At 41.3% G+C, this 22900-nt stretch overlaps 1 long non-coding RNA gene across 1 annotated transcript in view; it reads left to right on the top strand.

The window, feature by feature from the left end:
* Nucleotides 1-2393: 2393 nt before the first annotated feature.
* LOC119189135 overlaps nucleotides 2394-22900 on the top strand; it is a 55974-nt gene continuing 35467 nt past the window's right edge. The window contains exons 1-2 of the long non-coding RNA XR_005112269.1: nucleotides 2394-2482; nucleotides 20704-20868. This is a non-coding gene — a long non-coding RNA (uncharacterized LOC119189135). The remainder of the gene's footprint in view (nucleotides 2483-20703; nucleotides 20869-22900) is intronic.

Genomic DNA, 22900 nt, shown 5'->3' with positions numbered 1-22900 from the left:
GGATTCGAACCCAGTATCTCAGCGCGATAGTCAAGAGGCATATAAATAAGAAGTGAGTTACGTAGCTTGAAAATGGCAAGTCTTAACTGTGGAATAGTTTCGTATGTTAACATTAACTAGCTGCACAGTATTGTATGTCGGGTGCCGTCAGCTGGTCACATGTGAAGCGCACACGCTCGCTCGAGTGGAGTGTGAGACGCGGGTTCAGTGGGTTCCCTCCGCCCGCCCGTCTCCCGCGCACCCGCCCCCCGCACCGCGCCGCGCTGTTTATATTAAGCCAGTTTAAAATTAACTTCATAACAAATATATGTGTCAAGATTACGTGGACTCTGTCACGGTTACATCGCTACTTATCGCGCATTAACTATTTGATCATGATATTTCACACTGTATAAGTCAATGATGCGAGTACTTGTAACCGTGTTAATAGTAATAGATGAGTTATGCGTGCAGCGCCACACACGCGCCCATAAATCCATCATCTGGCGTCCACTCGAGCGCGCTGCAGGCTGGATGTGCAGTTACTCGGGGCCGGTCTCGGCACTAGCCTAGTGTCTGTAACCTGTATCAGGTTATTCTCCTGTGTCTAGTCTACCGTACATAAAATATATTTCTGTAGTGGTGAAATATGATATGAGGCTACTACTAATTACAACATTATATATAAAGACCCACATGGTTACTTCCTCCCGCATACCGCGCGACTGCAAAAACTAAGCACCTGCTGGAGCTGAGCTCGTTCCCACGGCGCGGCGCGACGCTCGGTATTGCTGCTGTGTCGCCGATGTGTCGCCACGGTGTCACGATGTCGCGGTGAGACATAGCGCGGGTGACGGATGGCTTGCACATACAGTTATATTACACATGGTGACATGACGCACTGTACGCATTCTGGCTTTGCGACATTCAGTGGTGCAGGAGCCTGGTGATGTTCTTTTAAAAACTCCTCAGAACTGCGAGAAGTAAACAGAAAGACACAGCCAAATTTATGCCTGGTGCTCGCAGAGACATATTACTTACTTACCAAAAATACTTGTTTAGTAAATATAATACATATAATAGGAGCAGGTGGCAGTGCGTCAGGTATCTGACACAAATGCCGTCAGCCGAATTAAAATTAAAACCTTCGACGTGGCGTCGTAATCCCTGCACAAATGTTTAGGCTAAAACCAGATTGGCGTAATATTGTGTGTCCTCTTTTTTGCATCACGTAGTTGCTACGTTGCGTTGGTATTAATAAATTAGTGCGGTGTTATCCACACTTACACACTTACACACTTGCTTATTGGCTTGTTCATTTACGCGACAAATCCTAACTCAAAGAATGACGTCTATTCATTTGTTAGTGCGGTGCAGGACAGTTACTCACTGTCTGTCATAGTTGCTATATAATATTATGTATATTGCATTAATAGGTCAAGCTGTGGTGTCAGTCCGCACGCATGTTCAAAAATTGCAGTTTGTTAACTGGTCTTATTATTTCTATTACTTATTATAAAATTTGTCCCTCAATTAAGAATTCAAGATAATTTGAATTCAATTTGATAACGTTTTTATACTAACTGAACACCGCTACAACCTAGTAACTACATAATATATTGTTGGTATTTTATAAAGCTATCTAATTTATTATAATAGCAAAGCCTTGAAAACGGCGCGCTAGGGTTGATATTTTATAAAAATACTTTACATTTAATGTTGACAATAAGTTTTCATTTCAAGTTTATATGTCATGTACACTGTACAGTAGCTGACAGACATGCCATCTTTGGATACATTTACACCAAACGTGCTCGCAGACTCCATCCGCGGGTCGTTGGTAAAGTAAGTCAAATATAAGGCATTTTTTTATGAATTAAATTGACTATATTTTTATTGTTTGCAATTGTTTAATTTTTATATACTGTATACATTTTTTACCAAATTTAAAATATTTATTGCGAAATTTAAGTATTGCAAATATTCTCAATCGTACAAATAATTTTAAATGGTAGTATGTCGGAAAGCATGAACACGGTCCTGTGAACGAAACGTTTCCCGGCAGCGACATTAACATATTCCCTGGCTTTTTTATATCAGTGCCATTTCTTTTTGTTAAATACAATATCGTGTATAAAATCATAATTTATATCGCCCGTATTTAAATACACATTATGTAGACGGAGAAAACTACTGCCATCTAGCGCATAACACAGACCCTAACGAAGGCCACCGGCGCTACTTGAGGTCCCAAATCTGGTAGTAAAGGATCCGTTTTGGAGTGTATAACTGCTGTATGTTAATGGGCTCACAGCTACTGTAGACAGCAGACACGTGGTGTGAGTACAGACAACGACATCGTGCAAGTGAGAGGGGAATAGATGCGAATGTATTAGACGCCGCACCGCGCCGACTGCTTGTTCTTGTTCTGAGGCGCCGACGAACTGAGATTGTCAACTTGTTGCACCAGACACACGTCAAATGGATACCTTATTATAATTAAGTAAGTACTTAATAAGAAATTCCATTTACTATAGATAATTTTTATTAATGGCCTGTTTTTCAGCATCTTGCGGTAACTTAAAAAACGAGAAATCAGTGTCTTTTTATGTATTTCGTATTGACATTATTAGGAATGCTTGCCTGCGATGCACCTTACGTATTATAATATGTAGCCAACTAAAATCTGTTTGAATAAGCAATTACTTACTAAAACACGTGTTCATTATTTTGGAGATTTCGAATGTATAAATATTGTTACAGCCCTTATATTTAAATATCTGTTAATAATATGATTATGTTTTTATGTTAGTATATAATATAATGAATGTTAAAGAAGCTATTTTTCCGCTGGCCTAGAAACCGTAGCGCCCAGAGGGTTTGTGGTCCCCGACGGGCCGGCCGCCGGCTTCCACTAAAGCCGGTACTGTATTCGTTATATTTTTTTTTTATTGCGACTCTTCCTTGCGTTAAACAAGATAGTAGCTACTGCCGCGGTGATGGTCCGTTATCGTTACTGATACAGCAGTAGTTACGCCGGCGCTCGACACTCGGCTGGCGTGCTACCAGGTACGAACAAACACACTGCACAATACATACTAAAACCTACTCGTGTATATTTCTTTTACACATTACGAGCGCTTAGGTTACTTACTTCCACACGGACATGTTAGCATAACTTCATGAAAGCTACACAATAGAATGTTTCTTATTATTATTATTATTTGTTATTTTATTCGAAGCAGGTTACAGTCGAATAGATAATAACGATAACAAGCGTCAAATTGACACAAAGCATTAGAGTGGTGTTCGGAGACGGCGGGACGGTTATAATTGCGCTGTCAGGAACGGTTCGCGGGGTCGGCAGTACGCTGCGGCGGCCGGGGCTTAGACACATTGTCTAATTAATCAGGGGAGTCTAGAGGAGAGCCTGCGTCGCGCTCTGTAATCCGAGCTCCCGCGGCGATGATGAATCGAACGGAAGCGGAGGCGGCCGCGCTTCGAGCTGCGTCCTCACACACCGCCACGTGCACGCCGCGGGCACGACACGGCTCGGAGCGGCGGAAACGAGGCATTTCGTATGAATTGCGTCTGGTAAAGCACTCACGGTAGAAGTGTCCGATATTATAATGATAGCGATATAAAATGTATGTATTTTCTAGATTAGTTTTCTCGATCAACCTCCTATGAGCAGGAGCTACGGCTTAAGGCCTTTATTTGTTTTTCGGATGAAATAAGCAGTACAATGGTACGTGCGTGATACAAAAATAGGGTTTTATTGCACCACTGAATAAGCAAACTGATTTGCAGGCGAGTTATTAGATTTAAAATTCAATTACATACACAGTTACATAAGCAAAACACACTAAAGTTATGTTGTGCGCCCTGTACCCGCACCGCTCGGCCCCTGCACGGCTGTGTGGGCAAAGGTCTGTGACGGCATTGTGGACTGTAATGTTTGCGAGATGCAGCACAGAGCTATACTCAGACAGGTCGGGCGTTTTGCAGGGAGTTGATCCGTGCGGTCCTGTACACAATACATTAATACGTCGTTCGTGACACTACGGGGCAGAACTTACTACTTGCACAGGTAATTATAATATGGATATTATTTGTTAATTTCATGATGAAAATGCCACTAAGATTGTTGATTCTATGCATCTCCTCCTAAAGTCCACATCATTTTATTGCAACCGATAATAATAATACCAGAAAAATCCTTATTAAATTATCCATCTAATAGAATATTTTGATGGAATTATAGTTATTCTTAATACATTTGTATACCAATCATAAATTGTTAGTTGTTTAGGGAAGTATTCCTTGCGTGAATAACATAATTTCCATCCACGATTCAAGACAAATATCAATGCTTTAAGGCAAAAATAAGCAATGGAGTATTATGTGACTGTTCGAAAGCAATTCAAGTGGCGTTAGTTAATTTGCATCGGGTGTGGCGCGGCATTGCGTTCCTCGTTTCGTCCCTGTGCACGGAGATGCGGACTCAGGATATTCCCGTCACGCGTCACGCCACGTACACACAGGCGTCACGTCGCCGAGAGCCTGACTAATCGCCGCCATCCATCGTCCGCTCCTCTCGCAACCCCCCGCCCCCCACTCCGCCTCAGCCCCACGCACAGCCGCAACAAAAACCTCCAATGTCGGCGCGATTGTGCAAACACGCCGACGGAACCTCGTCTTTTTGTCCGCTTTCCATCGGCCTCGTTCAATATGCATCGAAATCAATCGTTGCTTTTTACATTTGCTCGGACGTCTCAGACGGTGGAGAGCGAAAAAATCGAGGTTGAGTCCGCCCGGTGCGGCGCGGCAGGGCACCGGCGGGCAAAAAATGCGGGAAGTGGGCGAGGCCCCGCCGGCTCTGACGGCGTTTATAGAAATGCTGCTTGAATACGTCCCTCCGGGCGAGGACGGACTAATATGGCATTCACGGATGTAAAAACGTTCCCAAATGCAGCTCAATACGTCCCCGCCAGGGCCGTAGCCGGAGCGAGCATTCCTAACGACTTACGTGTTCAAATCTAACAACCCTCACCTGCCGTCCCCCGAGTACTGTCTCTACGTGAACATACTTAAAGATTCACACAAACACCTACATTGCGATAGAACTAAAATTTTGTAATATGCGTTTGGAGGTTCTTAACTCCCCTCAAGGTGAAAAGGATCCAAGCGACGTATCTCCTGAGTCTCGCTTCTCGCTGTACATGCTGACATACGAACAAACTTCCCTTCTTCCCTGCCAGCCCGAGCTGGCTTCTTTGTTTACGAAGTATATTTTTCATTTATTTTATTTTCAATATAAATTGTGTTTGTTTATATAAGCTAATTTAATTAATAATGCCTCGGTGGCGTAGTTGTATTGCACGTCCGGTACAATAGCGCTCTGAGGTCCTGGGTTCGAATCCCGGGTCGGGCAAAGTGATATTTGGGTTTTTCTGCTCAGTATCAGCCCGGAGTCTGGAATTTGTGCCCGATATGGTGATAGGCTCGCCCCCTATCACATCATGGGACGGAACATACTTGGCGAAAAGTGGGTGCCCTAGTTGCGCCTCTGCATACCCCTTCGGGGATAAAATGCGTGATGTTATGTATGTATGTAATAATTAAATATTCTCATGTACCTTGACTTATCATAAGTGCAACTATGTTCGCCTACGTGATGAATAAAGCATTTTATTTTATTTATTTTATTTTTAATGCTTTAATTCAACGACACCGCCTGGACTGAATGTGGTATATTATAATTCATCCAAATTCTTTTTTGAACCGGCTATTCTACACAAATAACGTAACTTTATAATATCAGTCATTGCGCTACCTGCTCATACTAGAGTCTTAGTTTAAGTTCTTGAATGTTTTGCATAACGTTTCTCTAGTCTCCAATAAGAGTTTTTTTAATAAATTTTCGTCATTTCATAATGACACTATACGACTATATTGCTTGGAGACTAGAGTAAAGAAAGCACCGCTCGCACGATGGTTCATGGTACATATTTTGTGCAGAACCTTCACATTTCACGAATGGTATATTGACGGGCTTAATAAAATTATCATTAATCTTTCTGTCATTTTTATAGCATAACGTCAGCAAACGAACGAATAGCTCACGGCTCATTCGATGTGAAGCCATCAACATTGATAACATAATGTTAGATTAGGTATACCTGGTACACTCATTTTACATTCCTCTTCTCTTCTCTCCAGATTCAACTCTTGATCGATAAAGTAATTACTGTTCAATACAGTAGCAAGGGATGTAGTGGATTATAACAATTCGGATATAAATAATTGTCGGTATTACCGAGGTCTATCTAAACACCCATACTTACACAATACATGATGGAGTGTGCGATGTTGAAAAAGTAATATGCGTTGAAGATGGGGAGTTTAAGTATTACGCTTTCAGGCTTCGGTTATTTCGCTAAACGCGTGAACCAAAGAAGTCGTGCCACCTATCACAATGCTAGCTTACAATATTACGGAGCGACCGAAGTACGCACTACTCTGTCGATGAATCGGCCCGTTGTTTTTGAACTAGTGACGGAGAGACTTTATAATAACCTAAGATACGAAAACTTACTTCAATTATATCATATACAGACAGAAACTTGCAGTTAGAAATTAGTACGTACAGCATGCCTGAGAGATTTGCAAAAATAATTAAATGCAAACTTGAAATAGTTTAGTTAATTCTGCAGAGGTCGTTCGGTTGTCTTCCGTTAATGTAACTGCAGCGAAGGAGATCTCCCGAGTGTGCGGGATGCAAAACGAGTACACGACAGCCACTAGGACGCGGCGAGCGACGAGCGGACTGGTCGGGCGGTGGCGGGTTTGATCCTCGGCGGGAAAATGTGTCATCCGCTAATGTTTATTGTCGTTTCATTCGTGTGTACCTAGATTGAGTTTAGACGACATTCTCTTTTCTCCGAATGTCAGTGGTTTTTAGACGAGTTATGCAGCGCCTCAGCAATTTAACTGACGGCAAGCGCAGTGTTTCAGTGCGGCGCCCGTGAAAGGTAGAGGAGTTTGCGCGCGGCGCGGCGGCGGGCCGAGGTAGGGGGACCGTTACGATAGATAGGCAGAGCGCACACTAACTGCGTTATCTACACTCCAAGTTAAACAAGCCGATGCAATGTTTGAGCAGGCAAAGTGGCACTAACATCGGCTTTTAGTTCCGCCGCTTCTTTATCCTTACTGCTATATGCGTAGGACTCAATCGATAAAACATTTTGCTAACTCCTCAAATATTTACTCAACTGTTGTGTGACTTTATTGCTTCAAACACAAACAATTTGCACGGTGTTGGTATTCGCCTCCTACACGCCTACAGACTTGCTCAGTCTCATCGTGAGATGGGGATAAGGTCAATAACCAGTGGCCAGTTATTGCGATTGCATCTCTATCTCCTTTATACCGTGCTATAAACCTTAAAACCAAAGGCACATGCAATTTTGTCTAAGTTCGTAGACACACAAACCCGCATTTGAAATGATTTGGGAAATTTTCTTCGGTAGGAAATATTTGAATTTTAATTTGATTTCTAAGTAGATCATGCTGGCGTCGTAAAGGTGAGGCTATGGCTCTTTATAGTGATTAAGGGGAATTTTTGTAGTAGCAAAAAGGGTGACGTCGCGAGCAACACCTAGTAAAGAATAATGTACAAAAAAGAACCTAGAAGAACACTATTGGGCTAAGCATAAATTTTTCCGTAACATTTGGTGCTCTGTGTCAATAGAGAGGAGGGAGGCGGCGGGCGCGGCGCGGTCGGCCGGTAGCCGCTGGTCGCCGTGATGTTGTTGGCTGTTGCTGGCCGGCTCACTAATGTCACTATTCACTAAACCGATTGATTACAATGGCGCCGGTTTATTGTTCCCATTGTTAATGTAATCGGTCGGTCGAGTTCAACGCAAACACAATCGTTAAATGTTAATGTTTCAACATTACTTCATTTGTATTTGAACTAGATTTTTTATTTGTGCCCATTTCTTTTTATTTGAACACCTAGTTAGCGATTTCTCAATAACAAAAAATAATCATGTTTATAATTACGTCTGTGCACCATATATTAAGGAATATTATAACTGTAATAAGTAAGAGTAATAACATGGAAAGGCACGAATCTACCTACGTTTTGTAATCATACAAAATGTATATATTTTTTTTATTTTTATCGTGACTATAGAGTCTGCAAAATCTTTGAAACGTCTAGAGAAAATCATGACATAAACTCTGCCAAAAAATCCGATAAATAGTTTTATTTCAATATCTAACATTCGCGTAAACATAAGAAATCATCGTGGAAGGAGCCACCGGGCAAGCGCCACGGAGGAACACTTAAGCGCATTGGTAGATGACATCAAAAAAGTCGCAGGTCCATGAAGGCAGCATATAGCGCAGGATAGAGAAATATGGCAATTCTTGGAGGAGGCCTTCACCTGACAAAGATTCCTAATATATTAGCTTAAAGGATAAATTTAGTATTAAGCATATTTAGGTTAGCACCTATTCATGTTAGTTACATCGGGCAATATTTTTTATTATTATTATAATTGAGCTATAAGACAACATTATTTTCATGATTAGCCAGGATAATATTGTTATCGCCTACAAGGCATTAATCAAATGCCGTGCAACTTATAGAATCGGCATTCGCTGACTCAAGTAATCTGTTCATATAAATACTCACTGTATTATTAAATACCATCATTTATCTCTGGAATAACAATGGGCAACCAAAGCTCCAAAGACCAGGTCGTCTATAACTCCGACAGTTGCCTCAACCAGAATGAAGCCGACCAACTAAGAAGTCTTATCTCGGAAGAGCCACGGTGGACGAGAGATATCGCAATAGGACAAATTGTGATTACATTGGGTATCCTTCTCCTCTATGGAATACTCAAGGCCCCAGACAGAAGAGTGAAATAATTGCGGGAAATAGTCAGCACAAATGCAACGAATAACCTAGTGCATCGACCCAGGCGTCGACACAACAACGTCAGCATTATTATTGGCAAGGTTAAGGTTACTGAGTACGTATTAAGCTAAAAATATTTTACGGTGGGAATATTCTTTATTTTTTTAAAAAAAGGGGGGATGTAGCGACCACATCGCACATAATATCACGTAGACTTAGATAAGCGATAAGACATGTACGCAACGTACCCGATTAGTATATAAGAACCATTTATACATGAAATAAATCAGACCAAAAATCATCTCGTGTCTCATTTCATCTTGCCATAAACTTATGGAAAAAGGAACGTTTTCTTACTCTTTAGAACAAGATTATTGTAATGACATTAACTTTGCTATTAGAAAAATATTTTTCACAAGAAAACTGCAACAAAGAAAACGTATAACAAAAATCCAAACGTAGAATCCGACATAAACCAGCCGCGGAGTGCGGAGCGGAGCTCAAACAGATCGGAGGAGTTTAAACGATGGCTGAAGCGTTAAAGTAAATACCGCATTCCAGTTTTATGTTACAACATTATCAGTGAGACGAAAGTAGCCTCGTGGGCAGGCACGGCTCTGAAGAGCCCATTACGAATCGGCCCGTACCTCCGCACTCGGCTCATTATGTACGCGCATGTTCTCCTTCAGTGGTGTTTTTATGTAAGTCGCGAGTCGCAAGTGTGCGTGCGTCAGGCGTCAGGCGTCAGCAACGCTTCACGGCTGATCGGTCGCGGTGCACGGTGGCGACATTCTATTCCGCAAATTAGAAACGAAGCTTCGACGTTTGAAGAAACGAATAAACTATAGCATCTAGTATAAAAAACACCACTGTTATGATAATTTTATTTGACATTTGTAGTAAAATTGCTGTAAATAAGATGAAGACTCAATGTAAAGAGCGTACGAAACGCCTGTAGAATTTTATGACCAAAATCATATATCTTTTTGTACTTTAGTTTGTTTTTTACAAAACTTGTTCCGAGTTTCGGTTAACATTTTGTATCATAATAAGTACCTATTATAAAAGTACAAATTATACAGGGTCATTTTGACATTGTCTATTATTCATGGATGGTTTTTATCACAGTGCTAGCAGGAATAAAGACAAGAATGTAGTTTTATCGGCGAATCTACTAAAGTAATTTTTAGAATCGCCTTTAGTTTGTCAAATCCAATATACAATATTTGTTTTATGGCACCAAAGTTCCAATAGAACTTTGAGTGTGAGGTGTGTTAGCTGGCACAGGGGTGGTGTGTCATAGCGTTTGTTTTGTTGCGCCGCAACACGACCAACTGATTTTGTCGAACGATGACTTGTCAATTAGGACACGGCGTCGGTCGCCGCCGGCGTGCGTACGTCATCTGGACCGGCTCCGCTGCGGGCCCGCTTATTACGTCACGGTGCACAATTACCGCCCGACTCGCTACACTATAGACTGTACGCGGTGGCTGGCCGCGGCTGCTCGCGGCCGCCTGTCCGTCACATCGGCCTGTTCCGATCTTAAACGTCACTTCGCTACGGCGTCGCTTCGCTGCATTAACATTGACGCGCACTTATTGCCTTGGCGCTAGATTACCTTCCGATAAGAAGCTTGATGCTTGCGCTGCACTAGTATTTCAACAACTCATAAAAAGCTGACGCATATTTATCGCTAGAGCAGCGATGGCTATGTTAAGATAGAATGTCTAAAATTAGACTCGGAATGTGGTAAAGAATACAAGAATATTCGGAATTAATATCTTGAAACAAACAAATGTAACACGGCAGGTATTCTGATATCGGAGCTATAAGTGTGCATAGAAATCTATTACGTTGGTTATGTAGGGCATAAACCTAAATGTCGGACAACGAAAAATGCTGATGATCGAGTGAAGTTAACCGCGTGTGTGCACAGTAGCGTGTGTAGCGTTTGATTCGAGCGAGCTATCGTTTGGGGCTCGGCGGACGCGCCACATTCGCCAGTCAGTACTGATCGCCGCGTTAATGTTGCTTACATTAACGGCTTTACGGCTGTAAACTTGAAGCAAACTTCCATAATAAAGCGCTTGCTAAGGTTTTGTCGGTCCATAAAATGTGAACACAATTATCTCTCGCAATAACCGTTACCGCGACGAAATTTCCTGACCTTTGTTACAGCCGCGGGTAATGGCACTTTCAAATGAGAATTAAGTATTTTAGAGTAATTTTGTAATTTTTTATTGCCACTCGGATGAAAGGTTAGTAATTACATTTTTTTAATAAACAAAAAGTGTATGTTACTATAGGTGCAATAAGTATTTATTCTGAGAAGGACCTATACATTTGAATAAATCTTGATGAAACCTGCCTGATTCATAAATATTATACAGGCCCTGGTAATGTATCAATAGAATGTACTAGGCTTGGGTGTCCTTTACTATTAGGGGGTTCTTGGTCTTAGTCCACCACGATTTCACGCACCATTTTTTTTTGATTGGGCGGTGGCCCGTAGTTAATTAAGTGTATCACATATTATTATTAGCGCAGTATGGTATATAAAACAACATGGTGAGTGGTTAAAAATGCGATGGGTTCGTCGCGGGTGCGCGCGTGTGAGTGTGTTTGAGTGCGGGTTCGTAATGAACAACATCAATTAAATTACGCGCACATTTCAGATAAACTGAGCCTGACATTTAAATAATGTGCGATAATGAAACACTACGATTAAGTCAGCTCCGTAATTAGGCACTGAAGCTGTTGGTTGCTGGTTTTAACTTATAGCTCGTTGATTTATTTCTATGGCTCTTAAATTCCAAAATAACATACATACAAAACTATGACTCAGACCCATTATCCGTCTAATATCTTAGAGAGAGAGAGTTCTTCAGAACACTAAAATGGAACTAGGCTGGGCACATATGTCGCTTAGAAAATAATAGATGGGCAAAGCGCATAACGGAGTGGATACCAAGGGAAAACAAAAGGAAAAAAGGAAGACCGAAGATAAGATGGAGGGATACCTTTGATCAAAGATGTGGAGGCAACTGGATGCAACAGGCACGCGTAAGAGAGGTGTGGAGGCAACTAGGGGAGGCCTACGCCGCAGAGGCGACTACTACTAATTAATTAAATTAAGTCACAAAACTTTCTAGGTATAAGATTAAATTTTAAATGTAAAGTTGAGTAGTGGAAATAAAGGCTTTTTTATTTTTATTTTATTTTATCTTAGAGAGCCACGACAAGACGGTGATGCGGTTCTATATACTTACATTGTAGTAAGTATTGTATTATCTAATTCAAAGCTGTAAGTAGCATCGCTGCTGTAGCGTAATGTAAACAAAAGGACGACGTTGTCAATAGTCGGCAGAATTATGCCGAAAAGCTGTAATAGTTCTACTCGGCTGATCTCTTATTGCGACGCGTAAAAAACACACCATTTTGGTGAGCGTTTTAACCGTGTATCAAATATGGGCAATTGTTATGGAGTAAGATGCCTACATAATACAATTTGATGTTGTATAAAGTCTCCCACCATCGATGTGCTTTGAAGAGTTGTCGCAGTGATTCGTTCCGACGTGTTGTGACGCACGACCGGTCCCGCCGCGCCGCCACCCTCCGCCCTCGACACTCACTACTCACTTCGCGCCACGTAATAGCTATTAACTAGGGATGCCACGTTTTTACTCTTTACAGAGCGAGACGTCGCGTGCTGATAGCTACCATCATCCTTCTCTTATTGAGCTTGGAGTTTTTACCCTAATATCTACGTTTTTTTATCACGAAGTGTTAGGTTTGTTAAAAGAAAATAATATTTGTCTTCTTATATTTTGTTTTATAGCAATGAATTTGAGATGCGAAGCTGATAAGTTTTTGGGTTTGACCGTCTATCGGTCGAACAAATACATTTTTTACCTACCATGAACTGCGTTTCCGCGAAGTTCTCCCTTATTAAATTATAAGTTGAAAATACCGCGGCGTACTTACAGTTCGGGTAGGTATTCGATGCACCCCAACCCGCCTTCTCGGGTATACAGGCGTGGCGGTATTTTTCATAAATTGTCAAATGGAGTTCAAACATGAAGGCGGCGCGATGCGGTGCGGGGTAGTGGCAGCGCGGCGCAGGGCGGCACGGCAACAACGCGCTGTCGGTGAACGATGCGACACGAAAGTGCACTCACAAATTATTTACATAACAACAAACACGTTACATGTTACAACAAAAATGTTAAATTACAGTTATAAAAGCCAGATAGAAACGCAAGCGGCCATTACTTTTCTGGTCCCAGTCCCGCACGCAACGCAAACTTTTTAAAGGGTTTAAAAATAAAATACGTTCGCAGCGCACCGGCTCCGCTTGAATTTGCGCCGCGGCCGGTATTCGCAGCTTAGTGTCGCGCTTGTGCACAAGGTTTTGTTTAGAATACCGTATATTATTTGCAAATAACTCCTATTTATAGACGCATGTGCTAAAAAGGCATGGATAGAAATAAAAGAGATGTAAGAACGGATCTTATTGCGAGAAAAAGCTAGTAAGTAAGAATATATTATAATGTATGTATCATTATAATTTATGTTTAAGCGGTTACATTGGAGAGTATAACCCATGTTTTTATACGTATCTCTTGATAGACACAAGAGTACAGTGAAAAGTAAGTGCGGGCGGCAGAGGACTCCCGAAAGACTCCCCGGGAGGTAACCAATAAACCGTGTATTGACATATCGTCCCATTCTACGAGCCTCCGTCCTCCATCCTCCGCACTCCACGCCGCCATCCTTTACTTTATTACTCCGTCGTATCATAAAGTAGCTCATTTAGAAAATTATACCTGTCGGTTGGCTTGCGGCTACACGACACACTAAACTGAAAGATATGCGTCCCTCGCTAGTCGCTACACACGGTGCGGCGCGGCGGTAACCAGCTTGATACCTATTATCTACCTATAATTAATTGTATCTACTACGTCCTAGTCTAATAATTTTGAATAAAATGGATGACGACACCAGCATGTTGTTTAAATACAGCCATGCTTGCCCACTGCTGTTTTACTTCAGAAATAGATATAAAGGTAGTACCTATTCAAACGAACAGGTCGTTTAAGAAAAACCCTATTAATTAGATATTTGTGAAACTTAAAAAAAAACTATACTTACTCACTTTATGTTTGTTGAAAGTAATTTACTCTTTAATTTCTTGGCTTGGTGCAATTAGTTAATGCTTTGGCGTCTTTGTACTAACTTCTTGCTACGTAAACATATTAAACTAATTCCATTGCGTACAGTTCTCCCGCGTTCCTTTGACCGAAGCAGAACATTCTTGGCGCGGCTCGCTGGTCTCTTGTTGCTAGCGGCTATAGGTAGAGAATACAGAGCACGCACACTGGCGCCGACCGCTCGCTTTTGCTGCGTCACACCTTCATTTCCATACTTTGGACGTTTTAATTTCATGCCGAGTTGCACGGGCCCCGGGTAGGCGACTCAGGTGCGCGGAGGGACTGCGCGGGGGCGCGGGGTGGCTCAGGGAAGGGGAGCGCGAGCCAAATGTCTTAAACAATCCTCGCGTAAGTGAATAATTGAGGGTTGCGCGGGTGACTCCGTGATGCCGTCGCGACGCGGAGAGTACAAAAATGTCGGTAGTCCTGGCGTGTTTCAAACTATTTTATAATTAAAAATAACAATATAGGGTAGGGTGTCACATTCGTCTAAACAAGAAAAAAATATATTTGTTTGAGTTCTTTGCATAAATACACGTTTACAAAATCAAGTCAAGTAAATATCATGCTTCATTTAACATACGTTGAAGTTTTCGTTGCACTCGTCGTAGAAGACATCTCGCTGCTGGCTGTGGTGGCATCCACAATCAATAGCCGGAGGTCCTGGGGTACGAAGGCCCATTCCGCGAGGTGGTCTTCTCGCGGAAGAAGAGTATCAAGAGGCAACTGGGGACGCGTTGATACCTCCTGCTGGCCTCATGCTATTTTTCACGTCGCAGCCGTCCTTCAGTGCCGGCGTCCCATGAGGCCGCCGCCAAAACGAGACTGTGTATGAGTGCTGGGACTAGACACCTTCTGCTAGAAGAACCCGTAGCCGTCCCTAGTGCGCCGAAGATGGCTACCGTGAAGTTTTACTTAGTACTGTCGTGCGTAATGTACAGTGTTAGGGATGCGCCCGCCCAATGTGTACCATCTGTCCGGCTCAACGCCATGTCTTAAAATCAATGAACCAAACATGGCCGTTCAGTCGCCTCCATTGATTCCGGGTTATAGTGGTAAAGATTACATTTTCTTCGCGAAACAAAAACAAAGGGTCATTGTTTGCAGGCCACTACCGTCTCATGCGTTATTATAACTAGTATATATAAGCACGAGCTTATTGCCCGTAGTTGCTCTGAGATTACATTAATTCACACTCAAACATTAATGTCCAATGTGTACTGTGATTTAACAGTTTCCCCTTCAAGAGAAAATCATATTTTGTTCATTAGATTAAAATTATACGCCTTTGCCACTGTCTCCTGGTAGGCAGCCAATGGTGTAACTAATGCCATCACGCTTCACAGAGCTTATATTGTTGAATTATAATGTGAGTACGAAAATCATGATAAGCCTTTATTCAAAATACCAAAATTTACAAATTGTCCCTATGCTTGAAGGACAAACTCAGGACCTCACATGCGTGGTTGCATAGCATTAACAACATAAAAAAATGGGACGCTATTACTTTATTCGTAACATGGGTTACGCGCAAAATATTTTTGAAGTTCATGCTGACCCGTTATGACATACACGTCACGAATCTGACGCCTGTGAGGGAGACTAAGGAGAAAAGACTGTAGTAATCAAGGAATATACAGCCGTGGTACTCATTGAAGAGACGTCATACTGGCTTGATAACGTCACGTTGCCTTGCACACGCGTGGCTCCGAACCTGCTAACCCGTCACATTACGTAACCAGCAATTAACACGTACACGATTTTGGTTTATTAACATCGGCTATTAATATAAATATCACATTTCCTCGCGAGCCGCACGACTCCAGTAAACATTGTGCTTAACTCACTACGTGGCGAATCGAAAATTTACTAAATTACATTGAATTTACGATTTCACTAACTGCTACCATCATAATATGGTTTGTTATTTTATGTGAAGCGATTGAAGTCCTTCCGAAGAAATGTGGTAGAGCTTGTAGTCAGTAAGAATTCAATACATCTTAACCGTATTCTGTGACACAAGGGATGAGTTCAAGAAATATTTGCCAAAAAAAGAGGCGACAATTTTAAATGACGGATGACGACGGATTTATCGCGCGAGACAACACTTGGCAAACTTACGGCGCGGCGTCAATTCCCAACGTACTCAGCTTTATGCAGACGGTAGAGCAACAATTACTCTGCATTAAACCTAAACTTCCTTAGGTAATATTAAAATTGAAACATGTGAAGCCCAGGATGTATTTGTAACATGATTACAGGATGTTGTTACAACTCTATGGACAGCCAATTTTATTGAGTAACATTTTCTGGGTCAACGCGGTGAATAGATAGTTTTATTATGAGTTTCGGTGCGTGAGCCCAATGGGGCGTGTTACGTGGAACAAAGTAATAGATGTGCGGATACACGAACTCGCCGGATAATAAATAAACTATTTCAACAAGACGCGAGAGGGAGAATCGACCCGCGCGAGACAACTAGATCATGTCGGCGACTCCTTAAAGATAATAGTTGTATTGAGTTTCATATAAGGTATGAACACATTGACCCTCTTTAGACATAATTCTTTAATTGTAGTTTACAGAACTGGTTGTACATATATCTAACGATAAAAGATGTAACAAATTATTGAAATTAATTTAGAATAATATTATACTACCATCTAGACGTGAAGTCTACATCATACCAAATGAAATACTCTCCAATCATCTTTTAAGTCCATCAGCTTTGTTTTTCACTTTGAAATTGAGAAGAAAGCGATAGATAGATAATCCAGCAAGGTTCTTTTGTATAACGTAAACATGATAAACGCCTTGTAGCAATGAACACCCACTATCTCCGACATATCCTACATTATATAGGGAATTCGGAATGTCGACAACAGATAAATTTATTATATTTGCTCGTCTTTATGGCGTAGGGGTTGATGAGCCGAGAGCAAATGGAGTTGTCAGAGTTCAGGTTAGGACCTGTAACAATAAATTATATTCTCCAATCTATAGAGATTACATAGAACCCATCAATTTTATTAGTATTGGTATAGACCAATACTAATAAAATTGATGGGTTCTATGTACATTGTTTCTGTGCTGTGCATTTTATGTATTAAAGTACTTCGTCTTTGGTGCCTACGATAAAAAGCTTTGAATATCTTTTACCTATAATATGTCTGGGGTATATAGTTATTGTGCAATACTATTGAATGTCTTTATACAGTCAGACACAATAACGCACAGTGTGACTCTACCACATAACGTCACCCCAATGTAATATTGTAAAGTTCTAAAGCCTTAAATGAGTTTCTAGCCCATTGTCGATGTAGAGTGCGGATATTATACTCGTATATCGTGGAAAATAAAAAAAAAACCTGGTTTGTCTACTACTTTTTCTAAGTTTAGAGTGCTATTACCATTTTTATCAGTTAGCGTGTAGTGGAGTGCGAATGCGATCAATCTTCATTACCGAGCGAGTCCTCCGCGCTTTGCGCCCCGCGTCCTTCGCGCCGCACACTGCACCCCCGCGCCCCACGTAGGCACGCCGCCCACTGCAAAGTCGACGCGAAGTCGAGGCCGAGGCGGATGATGAGAGTGCACACATTAATAAGACTTAAGCTTGATATAAACAAGGAGGGATTCACACTTGACAGGTAGGCGTGAATAACTTTGTTTACGAGTTTTCATCTAGCCGGCGCGATGGAACTAACATTTGATTTCAGTTCTGTTATCAATGCCACACTTAGCTCTGTTTTGACCTGTTCTTAATAAAGTGGTACTCCTGCCGGCCGACACAGTCTAAGAGAGCGTTGCAACGTCGCGTCGGTCTATTTTGTGTTGGAAGATAGATTTACATGAGCGTCTGCGCCACGTCCTCGTTTCCACTCTTTTTGTATAATTGCGTTTATCCTCCGAACAGTTTCTGATGTGTCTCGGTCCAGTTATATATGACTGGATATGCGATACAAAAGCTTCAGGAGAGCAGTGGCACGGCGGGCGAGGAGGTGTGCGGCGTGGGAGGACCGCTCGCGCTTTACGAGCGGCGCGATGTATCCGACAGATATCCGCACGACGATAAATCCGCTCCTATCACGCGCACCCTAAATGTATCGGATACAGACGCACGTGGGAGAACCGCGTCTCACAATACTTCGAACTATGTTCCACACTGTATCGCATCCATCCACAAGCTTCGTGCACAAACTCAGACACATTTAAATTTGCTAAAGTGAATCAAATATCATTGAGGTGATATTTTTTATTAAACTTAGCGAAATCTCTAACTTGATAACGCATAATAAAATGATGTAGGTAAGTGGCTTTCAGTATCAAACATCCAACTAGACGAAAGTAAAGATACTGTATATGCCATCGAATAAAACTGTACTCAATTTAACGGAACGAGCAATCGAAATTATTGCAAACAATTTGATAGAATATTTCAGAAAAGATGCACGCAAACTAGTCAGTAGCCCGGGGACTCTCCTCAAGTTCAGCGATTATATTATGCTCCTTTTCGGAGCCGCAATTCTGGAGGTTTACGGATGTTTCGCTAACCATTCTAAGATAGTGAGGCTATAGGGAGACACTTTCAGGGTTTCCGCAATACCTATACTTATATACTTTTACGTAGGTGGTAGACTATGCATGCAGTAATTCTATCAACATTTGTACAGTAGATAAAGCAAACATTTGGCAGTGATCAAAGTACTAAATCCACATGTATTTAGAGTTAATGAGCCAGTCGGACGATACTCAGCGGCCTACTAATGGGAAGTAGTTCAGAGCCTTCGAGCTCTGTTTGGCGTCGTGCCAGTGGAGCCGCGGCGTCGACGGGTGACGTCACAGCTCCCGCCCCTACAGGATACACCGCGAACGTTGCTAATTGAGAACTCATGACGCGCCGATATACTGCAGCATGTTTTTACTGAGACAAGCATCCGCCAGGCTGCGGAGTATGGATTGCGTTAGCAGTTTCCCTCGCATGAGTCATGGTCGGGACTCTGGGAATAATTTTTATATCGCTTTCATTATTTTTTAATTAAATTCTTAGCGAGAGCTACATAACATAATATTAGAAACCTATTATACTAATTACTAAAAAAAAAATGTTTACAGTTCCTTAAAGGCCCAATACATACTGTGTGTATGAGCAATATTTTGCTTTCATATCTATAAATTTTAAATAGTATGGCCTAGTTAACATTCGCCTTATCATTCTTTACGTTCTTCATTTAATCATTTTCCCGAGGAATGAATAGTGAGTGACCGATATGTTACTCTTGTATCTGGGAGAACGTACCTACTTGTGGGTGTGTAGTGAGTACTGCGTCGTCACGTTTCCTCGGCAGGCTCTCGAGATGATTGCCGCTCCTCGTCTAATCTATTCGATCGCTACACATCGTGTGACCTGATTGGGTGCGGGTATAATAAAAAAATATTGATTTTTAAATATAATATATTAAAAGACAACCTTGATAGAAAAGTCAAATATATCGTACTCAACAACTATATTTCGTTTAATATGTAGCAATACAGTCTCCCGATGTCACGTAAAGGCGAAATAGGAGTACTCTTTAGTTGTATCATACTGCACTCTCCACGACTCATCGAGCTTCACTACTCGGTAACATAAAAATCTGTGCCAATTCGTACAGAAGTTGCAATAGCGAGTATGAGAGGGAAATAATCTTTAATATTTCTAAAATATTTGTGCTATATTAAGTAATGTTTTGTGATTGAGCTTAAAATTGCGATGAATCTGGTGTCGTGACCATGTATAATATATTACAAGATTAAACTAATGAAACAGCGCGAGCATCGCGTCGCCGCCGCCCTTCAGCGTACTGTAAACGCGTATTGTGCCGGTGTGGAGACAGCGGCTCTGTGGGTTAATGTTACGTGTTGATTAATTGTCGGTAAGTGGTGTCGGTCGGTGCTCGCTAGTTGCTCATATTATATTGCTTAGCTAAATATAATAATTGTAAGGAATTAGACGTGTTCCATGACTCTTACCCGATCTTTAAACGCAAGATTTACGAATTACTTTCATAACCCTCACAATTACATGGTTTATCTCATATTATTTTTTATTTTTTTGTCATAGAAGTTCAGTTTTTGTTTTTGTTTTTTATATTGTATCTGTAGTTTAAAAAATTGTTCATTATTATTAATATTATGTGTACCGTATTGAGGCCCCATAAAAATATGCTACTCGCTGAGTGCTGTGGCGAATGTTATGTACGCCGTACTTGTTGTACATATCAGTAATTATTGTTTAAAACTAGTGTAACTATGTGTAACTGTTATTATATGTACAATGTGGCAGTGCTAATAAATAAATAAATAAATAAATATATGTCATTACTTTCGTGCATCATCATTTATTTTATCGGACAAATAATTGATTTCAATGAGGTTCATATAATTTCACTGTTGTTACAATTAATATTTTGTTATATATTTACCACATAAAAGTATTAAAGAATTATAATGAAAGTATTAGTGGCAGAGACGTCAATAATACGAGTAATTCGCACTGGACCTTATTTGATATTTAGTAAATCGGAATACTCGTTTTGTGTACAGAGCGTGTCCACCGCGCTGCTCACATCCAGCGCGGACGTGGTCAATGTCATCACGTCGTGGCCCCTGCGCCGCCCGGGCGCCTGTCGTCGACCCGAGCCGTAATCTCCTCAAAGGATTTGTGTCTTGGCTGCAGCTGTGACATCTTACTTGGGTTTGTTTGTTGCTGTATGTATATGTTTACCTACATAATTACTAACATGTAAACAATATAACATGTATAATGTATAGTCGCCTACATGTTACGACATAATAATATTATTCGTTCTTGAACTCACACTTAAGTATTTTATTATAATGATGTATATTTTATGTATACGTAGTAGGTAGGTAATAATTTAAATTCAAACGTAGACTCTTTCATGTATTTAATCCTCACAATAGATCATGAATTTAATAGGATAGTAAAATTTTCACATGATCAACATTATTAACGACGCTGTACCACACGAACTATTCTTTCAATTTATTTAACAGTTGCTGCATGTCAGTTGCGCGGTAAGAATCTTCCACAAACATCCGCGGAATGTAGACTAATACGTCAACATGATCTTGGAAAGAGCTTTGAGTTCCTAAGTTTAGAAGATAGATAGTATAGCGACATACGACATTGCCGTACGTCGTGGATAGTCGAGGCGGCGACGGCTGTCATTAGGCGAGCTCTTTGTCCGTCTCAGGAGAAATTCCTTTGCTATTTGCGCCCGAACGATTCACACTACGCCCTGTGCAAACATCGCAGGTAAATACATTCTAATTGCAAAACTTATCCTGCACTTACTCTGCACCTACGCCCAACGATATAGAGTTTACAATGCCTCGACACGCTGTATGTAACAACTTTGTTGTAACGTTAACTCGAATTCGTGTCCGAGTTGTTAGGGACTTGAGACCTCTCCACTAATGCAATATAACTGAACTACGGAGTCGTATTTTACGTAATACATTGCTGGTTTGGCGATAATGTAGATTTACGAGCTCTACACTGGGTCGTCGATGTATATTGATGGTGGAGCGAAACGCTAACTGTAATTGAGTGGTGGGAGGCGCGTGGTCCGTCTCGGGGGAGGTCGTTGTTTATCCACATCGTCCGTCTGACGTCAACACTCTATCGGTACAATATTTATTCTAAGATATGCCATAATTTGGGCCCGACCACCTAAACTGTGACGCTTGTCTCTAAGAATACACACACAACGCTCCGCTTGTGGACACAATGTGCTGTAATTCTAAGTATAGTGCGTTTGACGTGCGAGTACACTTGAATAGAACCCCACCCACTGCGCGTCTCACCTCCACCCACATACTACAGTGAACCACCTAATGGCGTGGTTGAAAAATGCGAGCTGGCATGCGAGTCTACTGCAAGGCAGCTACTGCCCCGGTGTATAACCGTTACGCGAATGACTATACTCATTACTCATACTATAATTATCGATACGCTGTCGCTGGCCCTTACGTTACATATACAATCTCTTTTTAAAGTTCTTCATTCGTACGATTCAATAATACCGTAACACATTTATATTATAATCTTCAAATTTTACAGCTGTGTGGCAAAGACTTGCCAATAGTTATAGTTACTCAGTATGATTATGGTGTACTTAGTTGAATAAACATACTGTACCGATATGTAAGTTAATGATGCCAAAAATTGGCTCTGCCAACTCCACAACTCATCCTATATGACCAATCAACTACAGTCAGTAGATGATGTCGTTTGGTTCCCGGTACAAATGGTCGTTGGAGCCGTTTGCATAGTTTCTGCCACTAAATTACAGAGTGACTCACGCTGAACTTGAGAAAGCCATTACAAAAGATATTTAGTGTGGGTCTGTCGTCAGCGTTGAGATGTACTGACGGGACGACGAGACCGTTATAAAATAGACGTTCCTATAATTTGAATATTACGTAAATTATATTTTTAAAGCATTAATATGTATTTTAGAAAATTAAAACCTGTCTAACACTTCATCGTTATCTATTTTTATTCGACGTTTATAATTATAGAATTTTAAAGGTCTTATGATAATTTTGGAATATCTTGTACTAGAAGATGCTAGCTGCTGTAGCTGATCGGCGCGCCGCGGAGTTGCGCGCTGTTGTATTGTTCCGCGACAGTGCGGGCTCCGGCGGGCCCGGTGTTGTCCGGCGCGGTGTTAATTGAGCGGGATCGTGCGGTGAACGCCGACGTCTGTTATTT

Source organism: Manduca sexta, chromosome 13 (genome assembly GCF_014839805.1).
Source record: "Manduca sexta isolate Smith_Timp_Sample1 chromosome 13, JHU_Msex_v1.0, whole genome shotgun sequence".
NCBI lineage: Eukaryota > Metazoa > Arthropoda > Insecta > Lepidoptera > Sphingidae > Manduca > Manduca sexta.
This window is presented reverse-complemented; position numbering and strand designations above follow the sequence as displayed.